We start from the raw sequence: 6,480 nt of genomic DNA on the forward strand, positions 1-6,480 counted from the left end.
GGCCTCCTGCCTTTAGAATGCTTAATGTTGAAGAGGAATTGAAAGGATCTATTCTTTAAACTCCCTCTTTTCCCTTTTTTGTTTGCATTATAGAACTTTTTGATGTGTGTGTTTTTGTGCTAGGGATTCCAACTTGAGCCTAAGTGAAGAACCTTTGTCATGAGCTTCCAAAGTGAGAGATAAGAGCCATTGGAGGATTTCTAAGAGCTTGCTTGCTTGATTGATTGCTTGAGTATTTTCTTATTTGCTTGCTTATTCCAAAGGATGGGAGCTACTTGGATCATCAATATGATCTCAAGAGGGGAACTCCATTTGTGGTCTTATTTCTTTTCCCTCATCTCTTGTATGATTAGGATTTAGCCATTCTTCTTCTTCCCTCGACTCTAACCCAAGCCAAAACTTTTGTGCAAACATTAACTTTTGTTTTCAAACATTAGAAACCTAAGCATTATGCTTTTGATTTTCAAACTTTCTTTTCATAACACTTATTTTGAATTGAATCTTTAAGTCAACTTTGACCATATTTTGTAAATACTTTTCATTGGTAAATATAACCCATTCAAATGTTTTGTGGTTTCAATGGCCACTTTCTTATTAAAATTTTTCATAACCATTAGCTATTAGGTTTGAGTTATCCTTATGGTAGGTATAATACTCACCTATATCCTTAGTGATGGACAATGAGTCTTCCATGCTTATTATAGGGTTAACCCCTCACTAGCATGTTGAAGCTATCCTCACATGGTGGATTTGTGGTTTTAGGTTGAGTTTTCTCCCTTGGATAACAAAAGACCTTAAGGCTTTTGGACCAATCAATTCACCAACTTCTTTTGAGATTTTTACCCCGAACTACGAGGTTTTGATCCTAATCTTTTTTAAGATGGTACGTAGGCAATGGGTTTATCCATTCAAACACGAAAATTGTAAATAACTTGTATATTCTTCTCTCATCTCCCCAATCATGTTTGCACAAATAAATTTTCACAAATACCAACCTACCTTACAACAATTGTGAAAAGGGCTCCCTAGGAGTACCTAGGATGTTTTGGGTGCTTAAAACCTTCCCATTGCATAACCAACCCCCTTACCCAGATCTCTGACATTTTTATTATTTTTTGATTTGATAAAACTTCTCGATTTTTGTTCGCTTTCTAACCTTTCCTTTGGATAAATAGAAGTGCGGTGGCGACTTGACTTGTACGGTTTACTTTTGATTTAGTCAATAAATCTAAAGGTAACGAATACCCCGCTACAAAAATGAAAAAAGTGTTAAACATCAAAGTTGTTCCCCTTGATGTCACCTTTCTAAATCATCTAAGTTCACTTCATTTGGACAAGAATTGAGGGACTTGCGCATGGTTCCTTTGGTAGGCTTGTTTTGGCAACATTTGAACTCAAATGATTATTCCCTTTTATATGCTTCCATGTGATGACTTCAGTATCCATTATGCATGAATTGGAGTTGGATTGCATCATTGGTTGGGCCTAATTCAATGCCCATGCACCCATGCACCAATGTTGCTATTTTTGGCCAAAATTGAAAAGGTGAAAACTGAATTCCATAGCCTATAAATACAACTGCATTGCCTCAAGAACGACACACACCCTGCCCAAGCCTTGCCAAGCTATCTCAGAATCCTACTCCATAGAATTTCTTGAATATTTCTTTGAAATCGAGTTTGAATTTCTCCTTCTGTTTTGAGATTCAAACTCCAAGGATTCATTGCCATTTTCATCTCAGTTAGTCACTACAAGCAAGAGGAGGAAGATCCAAGTGGATTCACATTGAGATCAAGCCAAACCACTACTACCCGAAGGTGATTTTTTCAAACTTTAAACCTTCAATTCTCACTCAATTCTTCTCCATTCTCTTTGATTATTAGTTGTCTAAAGTCCTACCAATGTAGGCAACAAGATTGAGTTGCTTTGAGGCTAAATCGAAGCAACTCAGATCATGTACCTCAAAATTCAATTCCCCATATCTCTCAATATATTTGGAATTAGACAAAATTGAGGCCAGATTTGAGCTCCTGAGTTTTTTATCTTTAAAATAGTGTCCTTACTTTTCATTTTCTGATTGGTTGAGGGTTGACTAGTCCGATGAGGTCCACCGGAGAAGATGACCGGAGCTAGGGCTCCGGTGGTGTGTTGGCATTGCCTAGACCATCTGATCATGAGTCCACGTTTTAATCTCAACCCTCCCTTCCGATTACCACTTGCGTTGCGCGTTTGACTCAGGTGTTTGGTGCACTCTAGCGCGTGACCATCAGATCTGCCACCTCAAATAATAAGGGAGATCTGATGACCCTTGTTTTTTTGAATTTCTTTTTTGAATTCTGATTTTTCATTTAATCCTTTTATTTTCTTTAATTCATATTAATTTCATTTTTAATCCAAAAAATATGGGACTTTCACCAAAATTATTTAAATATTTTCCTCTTCCATATTTTGAATTAAAATCATTTTTTTGGATTAATTTTGATATTTTTCATGAATTAAATGATTTTTGACTTGTTTTAAATATTTTTAAAATACTTATGACTTTTCAAAAATCATGAAATTTTTTGTCTAAGGTTCTTTGACCTTGTTTGACCTAGGATAAATCCGTTGGTAATTTATTTGGTGTTTTGAAGGGATTTGAGGTTTTGTCCAATTTAAAATGCATTTTAATTCATTTTTAAATTGTTTTTTAATTGAATAAGTGCTTGAAAATTATGTTGAGCCATTTTTATGGTCTTGTGATGTTTGAATTTCTGTTTGGACTTGATCATGGTCGATTTGACTTTTGTTTGACTAATGCTATTGGATTTAGGGGATTGATGAAATGTACATTTGATCTCCCAAAATGAATGGATAGTATTGATCAAATGAATTTCCTCCTATGATCAATTTGGATTCTATTTCCCCTTCCATCTTCATCTTCATCCCTATTCTTCCCCAATCCATCTTTGACCAATGAAATCTCTTCATGTCTAATGTTAGTTGATTCATCAATGACCTTGTGTCAGATGAATCAACATGAGCCAGGCTGAAATAGGTCCTTCCCCCATTTCTTTTAGTGTGTGGTATGTTTTAGGAGTTTGGTTCTTTGTACCAAATCTCTAACATGCATTAACACCTATATTTTTATTACCCGACCTCAGATAGTTGTGACTTCTACATAAGTCCATTTACGATTGCTTAACATAGAGCTAAATTTGATCAAGAAGGCATAACATTCTAGTAAGTGAGATTGTAGGTCTCCCATTCTTCATGGCATTGTGTGAAGACTTGACCTTTTTGCCTTTCATGAGAGCTAGTGGCATACTTGTCGATTTATCCAAGTTAGAGCCCTTCTCATGGATGGTGTCTTGGTTCAAGGATTCATACTTGTGAATGAATGGTTGAGTGTTCTCCAAAGAATGAATTAACCAATTAAAACTCATCACTAACATTTGACTAACACTTGACTAACTTTTATTCATATTGCTTTCTTTTTCAAGTAATTTACTTTATGCAATTTAAATTTCAGTTCATATATCATTCATCTGCCATTTACATTTCATGTCACTTGTTTATGCTTCAGTCCTTTTCACTTTGCTCACTTGAGGCATATCTTGTGATTGTATATATATTGTTTGCCTGTTTTGATTTTCTTTGTTGACTTAGGACTGTAGGTGTTTAATTGGCTGCATTATATGGTAAAACACTAGCTGGTTACAAATGTCTTGACTGATGTCATGACATGGTATGTATGTGTGACTACATTATAGGTTAGAATATCTAACTGTACTCTGATGTCTTGACTGATGTCATGACACACTTGAGTAGTTACTGCAGGATTAGCTAACACAGGATTTATTGAATGTCAAACTGGATGCTGTGACATTCATACCTGTCAACAGATACTAAGGAATAGAACAGCTGGTGTTCTGTTAGAACTTAGTATTTATTTCCAGTCTGGTTATCAAGGAAAGACCAGACCTGGCATAAGGCCTACTGACTGAATGTCAAATTGGATGTTATGACATTCATCATTGACAGCAGCTACTGAATATTAGACAGAGTGGTGTTCTGCTATACTTCAGCATGTAACTTAGTTTGTTCTTCAAGAGAATAACAAAACTAACTTAAGGCCAAATGTGTAAATGTTAAGTTGGACACTTTAACATTTATTAATGTAAGCTGTTACTGTAGTATGGTCATTTTGATCATGTACAGGTCAGCAAAATTGTACAGTCTGTTTTCTGGAAAAACAGACTCAGCATATGGACCTTGATGTCAAGCTGAATGTCGTGACATTCATTCCTGACAGCATATGCTACATTGTAGGTTGTTCAGTTTTCTGTTTCAGCTTTTCTTGGGCTATTCTTCAGGAAGTCAACAGCTTAGAGAAAAACCAGGAAATCAACAACCAAGTTACATTTAATGAACCTAACAAATAGCCTATTTGTTAGTAACCTAAATGTTGAATTTATGGGAACTCGTGTGACCTTAAATTCAGGAGAATACAGGTGCAAAAGCCCAGGTACTGCAATATAAAAGGAAGGCGTTCCTTCATTCAGTTTCGGGGATTTTGAGGCGTGAAGATTAAGTGTGTTCATCATACTTCACTGCTGTATTTTTGTGAGTCTTGTATTAGACATATCTTGTAAGCCAAGCCATTGTCACGTTGATGATTGTTTTGGTATAGGGTGTTCATTGAGTTGTAAGTGTTGTGTCGCTCAAAGCTTTTAAGCGTGAGTGCTGTGTATCTTGATTAAAGCTGTGAAGCACAATCAAGAGTTGTTTGAAGTGTGACTTCAACTTGTCTTTAATATTGATTAAAGATAGTAATCACTGAGGTGATTGAGGGGGAGTGAGTAGGAACTCTGATCTTAGTGTAAGATTGAAATTGCATTGGGTAGGGATTAAGTGATAAGTTGTAAACGGGTGAGTTTAGCTTTGAATTGATACTACTAATAGTGGATTTCCTCCCTGGCTTGGTAGCCCCCAGATGTAGGTCATGTTGGACTGAACTGGGTAAACAATTACTTGTGTTATTTACTGCACTTACGTTTAAGTTCTGCATAATTCCTGTCTGTGCAGAATTGGATGTCATAACAACCCGTGTGACATCTAAAGTCTGATAACTAGAATTTCAATTGGCATCAGAGCAGGCACCCTGCCTGTGAATTTCTGGGTGAGATCTAGGGAAGTTACTTTCTAGTACCATGGACAAGGATATAGGACACTCAAACAGACCACCCATGTTGGATGGCTCTAATTATGATGACTGGAAGCCTCGTATGATAGCCTTCTTAAGGTCTCTAGACAGCAAAGTCTGGAGAGCTGTCAACAAAGGATGGGAACATCCAATGAGGACAGGTGAAGATGGAGTCAGTGTGCAAATTCCTGAAGAAGAGTGGGACAAGGAGCAAGAGGCATTAGCTCTTGGAAATTCCAAGGCCTTGAATGCATTGTTCAATGGAATCAGTAAGAACATCTTCAGGCTAGTACACCATTGTGAACTAGCTAAGGAAGTTTGGGATACCCTCAAGGTAACTCATGAAGGTACTTCCAAGGTGAAGATGTCCAAACTTCAGATGCTGACCACCAAGTTTGAAAATCTGAGGATGAAAGAGGATGAGACTATTCATGACTTTCACATGAATATCCTTGAAATTGCAAACACCTCTGGTGGACTAGGTGAGAAAATGGCTGAAGAGAAACTTGTAAGAAAGATTCTCAGGTCCTTGCCTAGAAGGTTTGCTATGAAGGTCACAGCCATCGAGGAGGCACAGGACATCTGCAATATGAAGGTGGATGAGCTCATTGGTTCTCTTCAAACCTTTGAAATGGGCTTGTGTGAGAATGCTGAAAAGAAGGACAAAAGCATAGCTGTTGCATCTAATGCTGTAGAGGAGTCAGAAGCAGGATATACTGAAAGTGATGAAAGTATATCAGAAGCTTTAGCCATGCTTGGGAGACAGTTCAACAAGCTCATAAAGAAAGTTGATCAACAAGGTAGACCTAATGTCAAGAACATCCCGTCTGACATAAGGAAAAGATCAACTTCTGAAGAAAAGTTCAACCAAGGCAAGGGAATCCAGTGCCATGGATGTGAAGGATATGGTCATATTAAGACTGACTGCCCTACCTTCCTCATGAGGCAAAGGAAAGGGCTATCTGTCACCTGGTCAGAAGAAGACACTGAGAGTGAATTTGAAGGAGAATCTGCCAAACATGTCACTGCTCTGACCAGTGTCTGTACCTCAGAAGATAACTCAAGTGGAGATGAGCTCACCTTGGATGAACTTGCTGCCTCATATAAAGAACTATGTGTTAAAAGTGCAGAAGTGTGTATCCAAGGAGAAAAGCATAAGAAACTCATCAAAGAGCTAGAAGCTGAGAAACTAGAGCAGCTGAAAGTCATAGAGAGTCTGAAGGGTGAGATTTCTTTGTTGACCTCTAAGCTAGACCAAATGACCAAATCCATCAAAATGGTGAATAAGGGATCTG

Source organism: Lathyrus oleraceus, chromosome 6 (assembly GCF_024323335.1).
Source record: "Lathyrus oleraceus cultivar Zhongwan6 chromosome 6, CAAS_Psat_ZW6_1.0, whole genome shotgun sequence".
NCBI lineage: Eukaryota > Viridiplantae > Streptophyta > Magnoliopsida > Fabales > Fabaceae > Lathyrus > Lathyrus oleraceus.